Source organism: Suncus etruscus, chromosome 4 (genome assembly GCF_024139225.1).
Source record: "Suncus etruscus isolate mSunEtr1 chromosome 4, mSunEtr1.pri.cur, whole genome shotgun sequence".
NCBI classification, from domain to species: Eukaryota; Metazoa; Chordata; class Mammalia; order Eulipotyphla; family Soricidae; genus Suncus; species Suncus etruscus.
Genome location: NC_064851.1, coordinates 68636067 through 68648387, shown reverse-complemented (window position 1 = coordinate 68648387; position 12321 = coordinate 68636067).

Here is a 12321-nt window from a genome sequence, read left to right as displayed (position 1 = left end):
CTGAGTGCAAGGCAAATGCCGACCCACTGTATTATCACTCTGTCCAAGATTCCTTTTTTTCTATGTTGTTATTTAGCAAATGTCTTCAATTAAACCATACTTTCCCCACCCTTAAGAATAGACTAGGGGCCAGCGAGGTGGCGCTAGAGGTAAGGTGTCTGCCTTGCAAGCGCTAGGCAAGGAAGGACAACGGTTCAATCTCCCAGCGTCCCATGTGGTATCCCCAAGCCAGGGGCAATTTCTAAGTGCTTAGCCAGGAGTAACCACTGAGCATCAAACGGGTGTGGGCCGAAAGACCAAAAAAAAAAAAAAAAAAGAAGAATAATTGATTCAAGTTCATGGAGAACTTGGGAAAAATTTATAGGTCATAACTTCAGATCCTAAAGATCAATACTGTCCTAATGCCAATACCTTGACTTCTGACATAGAATGATTTGAATAAAAAAAGTTTCTTATCAAAGCCTTAGAGAGAAATTGAGTGATCAACTGATAATCTCTTTGGTATGACAGATCTGTCTGAATAAAACATCCAATACTACCATGTGTGTGTGTGTGTGTGTGTGTGTGTGTGTGTGTGTGTGTGTGTGTGCTGCTATGTCCTGTAAGTTGCTGACGGTTTGGTTTTTGAAACTCCATGCTCACTTCTGGTCTGTGCTCAGGAATCACTCATGGTGGGGCTCAGGAGGCCAGATTTAGCTCTAAACATTGAACCTTGGTTAGCTGCATATAGCTGGCCTTTAGCAGATGCATTCTTCACTGTCTAAACAGTTTCTCTGAGTCCTATGAGATTCAGTCCTAATTTCATCTTCTTTAAAACAACTTTTCTCTTCTCTGACCTCTACACTTACATTTGTAACTGGATTTTTCACATATGTTGTGTCCATTTTCTTCTATGCCTCACATTGTTGAATACACAGGCACTGGATTTTTGTCCTTTCACATCGCAAAGTGGCACCCTTTCCATGGTATAGAGTCAGATCTTGTGAGGAGACTTAAGTTTGCTTTAGTATTTTATTCTTCAGCAAAGGTTTACAATTCTGTGGGGATTTTGTGTTTGATAACAAGCTGATTTTCTTAATGACTTTCAAATAAGTGGAGAGGAAAAAATGTATCAAATTTACAACAGCACATAATTTAAGGTGGTGGGCTTCTGATTGCTATTTTTAATGCTTCCATTTTTATGTTTTTATTATTTATGTTCAATTGTCACTTGGTAATGCTATAAATATAAAACATGATAGCAACAGCAATAAAAATTTTATGTTAATTATTTAATACTTATTATAAAGTTAAAACTTCTTGAGGGCAGGAACAATAGTACTGTGGATAGGGTGAATGTCTTGAACCCACACTTATTTGGGTTCAATTTCTGGCACCCTATATAGTCCCCTGAGTACTGTGAGAAGTAATTCTTGGGTACAGAATTATGAGTTACCCTTGACCATCAGTGGGTATGATCCAAAACAGAAAATAAAAAAATAACAAAAATGCCTCTTAAGAAGCATGTTATACAATTAAAAAATTCTACACATATCAGTAACCAGGTAATAAAAATCATCTTAACATAATATTATCTTTTAAAGTATAAGATATTGTAACATTAAAATGGGTAGAACACATATGTGAGATTACAACTTTTCATACTAGAGTTAGTTCTAAACTGATATCCTATGATTAATTAGCTTTTTCTTCATTTGTCTTAACACATATGAACAGTTTTTTGTTCGTTTTGAGTTTTGGGCCATGCCCATTGGTGCTCAGGAGTTACTTCTGGTAGGTTTGTACAATCATATGGCTGCCAAGGATAGAATCTGGGTCAACTGTGTGCAAGGCAAATGCCGTGCCTGTTCTACTCTTGCTCTGGCCCCAACAGGTGGACAGTTTTTGAGAATTGCCTTCATGAACCAGTGCTCAGTATCCTGGGAGTGTAAAGAAAAATATGCTCAGGAGACATGGGCAAAGTTATGGTTACATGGGCTTAGGATATGTTTGCTATTTACCTAGTCAAGGCCTATGAATTGTAGATTTTTAAGAATCAGTTATCAACTACAGGGCCTAGGAGATAAAACAACAGTTGCAACAGACTATGAGTTGATTTGTCAAGTGCTGAATTTACCCACAGGCAAACCTAAACAAAAAGCTCAATATATGGGGACCAGATGGATAGCACAGAGAGTAGGCATTTACCCTGCACACAGCCAACTCAGGTTCAATCCCCGACATTCCATATGGTCTCCTGAGCACTACTATGATTAATTTCTGAGAGTAGAGTCAGGAGTAATTCCTGAGTTCCCTGGATATATGGCCCCCAAACAAAAACAACCAACAAACAAAAACAAAATTAACAAACTAAAAATAAAACTTCAATGCAAAGTTTTGTTCTTTTATGAGTATAAACCAAGCACATTGAGGAAAACATTAGAACGGTGCTGGTGATTCTGATCAAGACAAGATATGGGCACTTGTAAGGAAAAGCTTCCCACTTAGGCTATTGAGGGTACTCATCCAAGGGATCATGCTGATGCAACAATGAGGAATTCACTCATAAAATTCCTGCCTCAGAACACTCAGACAACACCTAAATCACTAGTGTTTTCTATTTACTCCAGAATATCTTTCACAAGTCATTCATGAGTTTGTTATACTGCTAGAGGGTGTATCCAGTATACAACTACTACCAATTAATGCCAAGTTGAATGTTATGAAAAGTTATTTACTCTATTATTATTAATTCACAGAAAAGTATACACAAAAGGATAGATTACAAATATATCCATATCAGAAAATTTTCTCGGTACTTATAGAGAAAGGATATGTAAGAATTTGGGGAAAATATATAGTCCCGTTATTCCTATTTAAAAATTTATATTTTAATGTATTATAATACTCAATGGATCACTAACAATATATCCTATATTAGAAATGTATTTAGTTCACAGTTCTATGACAATGTCAATAATCCCTTTAATATCTTATTGAAATGACACTATGGAATTCATGTGATGTTTGTACTGCCATGCCATTCTGAAACTGGGTCACTTGTTACTACTGTTCCTTCAAGGATCTAAGAGGATGAAGATAGGGATAAGGAAGAGGATGGATTGAAGATTAAGCTTGAGAGGGCATTTCAGATAGTATCATTCAAAAGTCACTTTTTTAAGTAGTTTTCAAGAAAACAGCACAAAGAATTTTTAAAGTAAAAAGAATTTTTATAAGTAAAAGGAAATATGCTTTTTTTTACTTCCAATTTCACAGATGTAAGATTCATCAGATGTAAGGTGATTTATCAGGCCTAAGGTGATTTGTCCTGAGAATGTAGGGAGGGTGAAATGCTGTCAACCCTGTTCAGTTGGCACTCACCCAAGCTCTGTTATGGTCTTGCTTTAATATTTTCTTCTGTAAAATCCTGACAAAAGACAGAATGCTTTTGTATTGATATGTGATTAAATTTTTTCTCAGAAAAATTTCACATATTAATGAAATATTTTTTCACCTCCAGAGGACAGATCTGATGGTTCCTTCTCATTACTACAGCGTTTCTCCCACAAAGCTGGAAGGGAATCATGTAATATGTTGGAAAATTATATTTGTCTTTTGGAAGTTTCCTGTGTCGTCACTTGTGTTACTTGAGGCCACCAAGTAACTTTGCTCTTTAATTAATTTTCCAAGTTCTCTTTAGGTGCAAGATGATCACTCATCACAATACCCAGACAGGGAACTCAGTTTATTTTTTGTTTGTTTGTTTGTTTGGGGGTCACACCAGGCAGCACTCAGGGGTTACTCCTGGCTCTATGCTCAGAAATTGCTCCTGGCAGGCTTGGGGATCAATATGGGATGCTGGAATTCGAACCACTGTCCTTCTGCAAGGCAAACGCTCTACCTCCATGCTATTTCTCTGGCCCCCGGAACTCAATTTTTATCATTTTCTAGAAAAGATTTGAAGGATTAACTTTTTCAGATGTAGATTATATCCATGCTTATGTGGTGTAAAAGTGTGAAATGTAGTGTGAAGGATGAATAGAGCAGCAAACATGTTCAGAATAGAACACAGACCTGATTTTATTATCATTGTCCTCTTTATTCTTTCAAATCTCTTTAATTATCTTCTTCCCTTTCTCCTTGCCTTAGTACATCTTTTGCTATTAATATCCTGATAATTGACTCAGTATCCTCCTCTCCAACATTTTGCTTTGCCTTTATGAATGGTAGTCACATTTTGCTGGAATTTATAATGTGTGGTTTATAATCCATATATCAGAGTATCTTGAAAAAAAGGATTTGTATACTTTTCACTTATCACCACAGACTTATTTACATTGTGTATTTAGTAAAATGATAGATGTTCTTCAGGAATTCTATCACTTCTTTGCTCAAATTTTCAGCTTCATCAGGAGAAGGTTGGTAAGTTAACTTTGAGAAAATTACATTTCATAGGAGATCCTCATGCTCATTCTTTTGTAGATACAACCCTTGAGTTAACAAAAGGAGTAATCCTTGAATTCTAAGCACCACTTGGTATGACTTCCCAAATTAAAATAGATAAAGTGCTGCCATCCGTACAAACACTCAGTCATTCTGGAACTAGAAGAGAGACCATACTAGTGATGGAAATAGAAAATGCTCAAACATGAGAATAAGTCTGACTTATATAACCGGCTGGAAATGAGCCAATATAACTGGAGCATGGTGAGCTAGGGTGGTGGTGGAATACAGCCACTTATCACTTCAACTGTTTCCAGAGAGCAGTAATTTCACTGGTCTTTGTCTTGTGTCATCTCTTTCAGGGGGAGGAAGGCAACCTCTGTCAGTGTTCCGGGTCCACTCCTGGCTTTGTGCTCATGAATCACTCCTCGTGGCAGTACTCTGGAGACCATATGAAGGGCCAGAAATCAAACCATGGTCGCCCACATGCAATACAAGCACTTAAATCCGTACTCACTCTCTAGCCCTGTGTGTTACCTCTTTTTGACTCTTCCTAGCCAGTCATAAGCCCTGGCAAGAATGGTCGTGCTTTAAAAGCAGGGTTTCATTATTTTTTATTAGTTTTCTCAGGTTGTCGCCATTAGGTAAACTATCAAGATGGGAGGTTTTTTTGTTACCAGAGAGGTGATGATTACAGTCTCAGAAAGCATGAGTTGGGACAGACTTTAGGTTACCCCTGTTTCTATTCTGACCTTTCAGTTTATCCAGAATCATTTTGAGATACTTTCATTTCCTTTGGCAGCTCACACAGCACTTAACCTTCACCATGCAAATTAGTATTAATCTATCAAAAATTCTAGGGCAGCCTGTTTTTGTCCCCATTAACCTTTGGCTAGCCCTACACTTCTCCAATAAAAATAACTCCATTTCCTAATCAATGGTCACTTCCTGATGGAAATCATAATTATGGTTATGCAGTATTTGGTTCATATGCACAGCTTTTTGGAGCATGATTGATAGAAGTGAGGCAATGGGATTGAGTGGGTCACATACTTGCTTGTTTTGCTCATCATCTTTTGCAGGTGTAGAGTGGCCATGTACTCTTTTATGCAAATGGGAGAATCAAGGTATTTTTAATTACTATTTATACCATGAAAACAAACATAAACTGGATGGTGCTCACCTTAGATTTTCTAGCACTTGGTTACCATATTCTGTTATATTTCCCAAATGGATAACATTCACTGTTTCTTGCCTTTTATCAAGTTACAATCAAGTATGTTAAATCCATTAGGATTTACAATTAGGAAATTACAATTACTTAAAATTGGAAAGTTAAGTACAATCATCTTATGGATCTTAAAAGAAAGTCACAACTTGACCTTCTTCATACACTCTTTTGTTTGTGACTTATACCAGGCTTAAGGAAGAAACGGGCATGCCAGACCTTTTAATTTTTGTGTTGCCCAAAGGCTCTGTATAGCTGGGCAAGTGGCAAAGGTGTTCTCAAGCTATGTGGTTCTAATACTGGCACTCTCCTCTTGGTATGAAAAAAGTGTCTCTGAAAGTGAAGGATGAAGGTGGTATGCATGAACCTGCCTGTTCAGACTAGTTAACAGTGATAATGAAAATGGACAAGGAGCTCTTCTCAAAATAGGAAATAATTTTCCATACTGAGAACCTGTTGTAGGTGCTAATAAAAAAGAGACTGGGAGAAATGAATTAATGGGATGAACTCTGTTTTTTATTCTTGCTTTTGCAGAAAGAAAAATATAGAAAACAGATAATCCTCAATTGGCAAGCATATATTACAATTATTCTTTATTAAAATATTTTAGAAGTCTTGACTGAATATTTACTTGGCGAAATATTTATTTATTACTTAAACAACACAAAAATTTTGGATGTTTCATCATGCCCTGTTCCATCTCCCCAGTCTATTTTTAAACCAATGCCTATATCAGCCAAGTTAAAGATGTTGTTTAAATGTAAGTCCCAATTAATCTGCCAGTAAGATATTGTTTTGATTGTAACATCACCATTTTTCTGAAATACATATAACATTTTGTGTTTGCTTCTGAAGCATTTATATGAAAATTGGGATGACACAGTAAATATTAACATGATCCTTAAGCTAGAGTAACACAAATTCATGAAGCAGTTCATATTTTTAAAGAACGAGAGCAGAAGTGAGAAATATTTCTGTAACATTTTTAACCCTATGTTTGTTTTATCTCTTTGTAAGCTGGGAATTCCAAAACAAATTTATCAAATAAAGTATTATATTTACTATTTACTTTGTATGCCTTATTTTCTTTAAAGACAACTTGAGGCCGGGATAGATAGCTCAAAGAAATGGAGAACATGCCTTGCATATGATCCCAGGTACTGCATGTGGTACTTACCACTCTCAGGCTGGCCCATGTGGCCTCAGCGCTATTGAGCTGGAACAGCACAGAATCACCACACATGAGCACTGAAATGCCAGACCTATGTATCTTTGTGAGTATAATTCCAGCCCTCAAGCCCCCCAAACAAAACAAAATAAAACAACATGAGAAATTCTGGATTAAATAATTTCCTTAAGTAAGGATGACACCAGAGCATCTAATCGGCTCCAGATCCATTCCATATTTTCTATCTGACCTAGGAAGAGGATATAGAGGATCCACTCAGATCCCATTGTCAATTCTAAATGCCAATTCTGAAACAAAAGATGACTACAATTTTAGTACAACAAATCTGCAGTATATTATTGTTTTCTCTTTTGGCTACTTACATCAATTGGCCCCTTATTGGAGCAGAACAAATCGTTGCCTTAATTTTCTCTTGAAGATAGGCTAAGGGTTTTGAATCTCATATCTCTTACACTACTTTGTTTAGAGGAGAAGCTTTATTCTATGCATTAAATTTCACCCTTGGGGTGCAGCCTTTCACTATTCTAGGTTACAGAGTCATACATCTCGCTTGTATGTTGGCTGAACTGAGTTACTCTTATCCTTGACTGGCTGTCAGGGCAGTTGCCTGCAGGTGTGCTGTAGGGGAAGTGCTCCCTGAGCTAAGTCCATGGGCATCCTTTGAGGCCTGGCAGCTCCACTCTGTCCAGATGGAAGCTCTGGAATGCTTTCTCTTTTTTCTTCTTTTCCCAGGACATCTGAAAAGCCCAGACCAAAAAAACGGGCACATGCAGAGCAAGTTTATTTCTTCATTTAGTGCTTTCTCAGTTTCTCATCAGGGACAGGGAAGAGATGGTCTGTTTCCTGTGTGTCCTAATCCTGGTGTTTCTCATCCTGCATCTAAGAACTGGCTTTCTTTGGTCCAAAGGGGATCACAGCTGTGCTTCCCTGTTTGTGAGAACATGTGTGGTGAGGCTAGCAGGAGTAATGGCTTTTGTCAGGGAGGCTGTCCCCCACGTCAGAGTCGGCTCCTTGTGCCCAGGCTCGTTCTTCTTGCTCCTTCTGGGACAGACTGTCAAAGGATGTCAGGATAAATTCTCGACTCCTACTTGTGTCTTTTCTTTCTCGCTTTCACTCCCTCCTTTCCTTTGATTCTGTCTTGATGTCATCTCTTCAAAGTATAATACCTGTAAAATATTGATTCACAGCAGGCTGCATCTGCCAGGATCAGATTTCCCTTCTGCTGGCAGCAGTAATAAACCACCACAGACAAGGCGGACCTAGTGGCAGCTTCATCACTGGTTCACACACACCCGTCTGTTTCCTGTTTGACTACATAATGCAAGTGTCCAGAGACTTTTCAGAAGAAGAGAAACGAAGTAGCAGCCCGTGGGGACAAAAAAAAAAGAGCTGGGGAGGAGGTAACAGATTCGCCCCAAGCAGCAGATAAATCAGAAGCTCCCTGGTTCCAAATCAAAACAAACAAACAAAAAATGGCCAGGAAAAAATTGCTTACTTAACCATCCATGGGAGCATAATTACAATGAGCCTTTAATTTCTTCTGCAAGTACCTTGACCAGTTGTAGAATCACATTTGATTTGTTTTGGTGTTTAGTTTTGGGGGCACACTCAGAAAATGATCCAGGGTATTGCATACTGTCAGGGAGCTCCCACCTGCAAAATATGAGCTCCAGCCTTCTAAGTTATATTCCTAGATCACTGGAATTATACTTGGAAACCCTGATACTTTAAGAATCATGCTGATGATACCCCTTCAGTAACTATATTGCAAACCTATGTTTAAAAGGGTAAAAAGGGAAAAGCATAATCAAGATGCAAGAGGGGAGAGGGAGGGAGGGAGGGAGGGAAGGAGGGAGAGAGAGAGAGAGAGAGAGAGAGAGAGAGAGAGAGAGAGAGAGAGAGAGAGAGAGAGAAATGTCTGCCCTAGGCATTGGCAAAGGGAAAACCAGGGGAAGCTAGGGGGATGGTGAGAAGCAAATTGGGGACATTTGTGGTGGGAAATGTGTACTGGTAAAGGGATGGATTTGGATAGTGTGTAATTGAAACTTGATCATGAACAAGTTTGTAACTGTATCTGAGAGTGATTCAAAATAAATTTCAAAAGATCACACAGGGATAACATATACAGAGGAAGATCTTTTGAATTAGGAACATGTACATTTTGTTTGAATGGGGGAAAAAAAGAGAATTAATGGCAAGAAAGCAAGAGATGGGTAGGAAAAGCTTAAACTCTGGAACCAGAACCTGGATTGTGTACCTGGCTTCTGTTGCATAGGGCTCACTCGATTTGGGACAAGTTGTTGTGTGTCTCTGTCTCCTGGGCGTTATAAGTGGATGGTTATTAAGATTAAGTGAATGAATGGTCTTAAGGTTCTTAAAACTTACAGCAATATTAAAAATCTTATTGAATATATTCATATAATTTTTTATAATGTAGTAAAGGGGAAATGCCTAGATCACCTTTGATCCAGTGCTTAGAGAAGTGAAGGAAAGAAATCAAGGTGGGAAGGAAGAAAATGAGAAATGGAAATAATGGAGGAATAGCAACTGGGGCTTCAGTAATACTGATGATATGGGAGAGTGGTAAGGCTATATATCTGAAGCACATACTCAGCAACACTGAAAATATGAGACCTAAACTGCAATCAACAAACTTTGTAATGTGTCTGTCAAGGTAACAGGCAGTGGCTGGGGATAATGTAGTATGAGAATAATAGTGATAGGAGTTGTCACTGGTGGAGGGATTAGTGCTGAAATATTAGGTGTTTAAAACTTAACTATCAATAACTTTCTAAATCATGGTTCTTTAGTTAAGTAAAAATATTTTAAAATATTCATGCAATTTCCTGATGGGAATTAAAAAAATCTAGTTTATGGGAACAGTGTGGGAGTTCCTTCTCCCTTTTGGGGGATAGCAAAACCTCTAGAGCATAAAGGCAGGTAGGGAATGAGCAATCCCCCAGGAGGGGAGCCTGAAAGTTTTCTCCGGCTTTGTCTGCATATGTGCCCTGTTTGGAAGCTGTACGGCTCTCAGAGAAGGTGACCCTCAATTCACAAGCAGTTGTGGGGAGAGCTGTTGGAATCTCAGCAGCGTGGTCTCTGTCATTCACACCCTGGCAAGGGGAGGAAAGTATTAAAAAGAGAAGCGGCCATCCAAAGTCAGTAAATCCGTCAATGGGGATGACATATGTGGGTTTGCCTGCTTGTTTTATTGCGACTTTGAGCAAGTTGGTGAAGGTGGCTGTGGCATCCAGCTCTGGTCTGTGAAGAGTTATGATTTTCGACTGTATTAAGCTACTGAAAGGACCCTACCATTTAGCACCCTCTGGGGAGCCTTCCCTTTTGCAGTACAGGGAAATTTACCCCTTGTGACCAACTGTTAAGCTTCCTTTGAAGCCTCTTTTAATTCAGATTCGGTTCAGCTCACAATGGTTTCAGAGTCAGTGGGGAAAACGTTTATAATATAACATACTAGCTACCTGTATTTTTTTTTTACATACTGTTAGAGAAATCATGGATCTTTTGTAGCCACGTTCTTTTGCCTTTTTTGGGAGGTAGGGGGTGGTTGGACGAGATGTCCTTTGAGACGCCTCAGTTTCTCACCTTTAAATTCTTTCTCCTCTTTCAGGCTCAAAGCCTCCCTGCACAGTAGCAGGCTTCTCTTTGATGAGTCAGGCCAGAGAAAGTTTGATCAGAAGCCTGCCAGAGTCCATGATCTATGCTCAGAAGGGAGATTGCTGGAGTCCAAAGAGGGGTCCCTTTCCACACACCCCCAGCACCATGCCACTGCGGGATACTGGTCCTTCAGAAACAGGAGGCTGGTTTTTTTCTCTAAAGGCCTGGCAGGTCACTACACTCTCATGGGCTTTGATTGGGTTAGATGTGCCCACACTATCATTCTACACTCGAATGACTTCTCAGAACTAATTTTCTTTTTTTTTAATTAATATCTTTATTTAAACAACTTGATTACAAACATGATTGTGGTTGGGTTTCAGTCATGTAAAGAACACTCTCCTTCACCAGTGAGAACTAATTTTCTCATTCACCAGGCTCTCAGCTAACTATTTTTGCCCCAATTGAGATCTCAATATAGGTCAATTAGTGAGTGCATCTTTTAGAGAGAGGAGGTCCAGGTTCAATCTCCTACTGTTTGGTCCCCTATGCAAAGAGCTAGAAACAACTCCTGGCCACCAAGCCCAGAGTAGTCATCGTGTACCAAGGAGCTGTGGTCCTAAAACTGAAAATAAAAGGTAAAAAAAAAAAATCAGCTTTGGATGAAGAATTCAAAGGTGGGGTGATTCAGGTTTTTCAGACAAAGTAGGTTGTATAGAAGCATGATAAACCCTCTGGGCTGCAAGATAGTTCTGAAGTTATATAGCTTTGGCGGAAAATGACTTTACCTCTTAGCTCCAGCTGCTCATCTTCAAAATGGGTTGTAAGAAATGAAGAAACTAGTTGTGGAAAGCACTTAGGATGGAGATGGTAGAATAGGATCAGATAATGTTACAAATCTATGTGAATAAAGTAAAGTGAGGAGGACTTCTTCAGCTATAAATGCTGAGAACATAGTGGGAAAATCATAGCAAGTGATCTTTTAATATAGAAAATAAAATTGCCCTGGCTTTTATATTCATCACTAATATTATATACATTTTTCATCTCATTTGCAATCCTTAATAAGGAACAAAAAGTCAATATTCATTCTGAAAGGAAAAAAGACATTCAGTTTTATATGCATAATTGTGAATGATCATCAGCAACCTAAACTTTTTTATTCTTGGTTCCATTGTATAATTTTGTTGTTCCTTTTGATTAAAACAATCATTTTAGTACTTTTTAGTTTAATCTTATTCTTCTGTCAAGACTGAGGATTCTGTTAATTTACATGACCCAGTTAAAACTGTGTTAAATATTTTGTTTAGTCATAAGTTTCACTTAGCTAAATTTATTGTGAATCATCCATTATAAGTAGATTTTTCAGTTTTATTTCTATCTTCAAGATGTGATTGAAAACAAAGTAATTAGAACCTACACTGCAGTCAGTATTAAGACAGATATCAATAGAATCAATAGACATGTGCAGTACCTCCTTATGAAAAAGGTAGGGAAGGAACTCAGGAAGGTTTTTGACAGATAATGGAATCTAATATTCTAATAGTGGTATATGGCATCTTTTATGGCTAAATGTATATTACTGTGAAAAATGACTATCCAGAACTTCCATCATGTGTGACTCACTTCAACATTTATTTATCTATTTACTTTATTTTTCCGTTTGATTGAAATACAATTTGTAACTTTAACTTTTATTCTTTTTTTTCGGTACTGGGGATCAAACCCATGGCCTCATACGTTCAAGGCAAGTGCTTTACTACTGAGTGATATACCTGGTATAATTTTTCTGGTTATTTAACTGAAAGTTCAGTGAGCATTTAGAGAACAGACAAATAGGAGAAAGTTAGTCTTTTATGAGTAAATT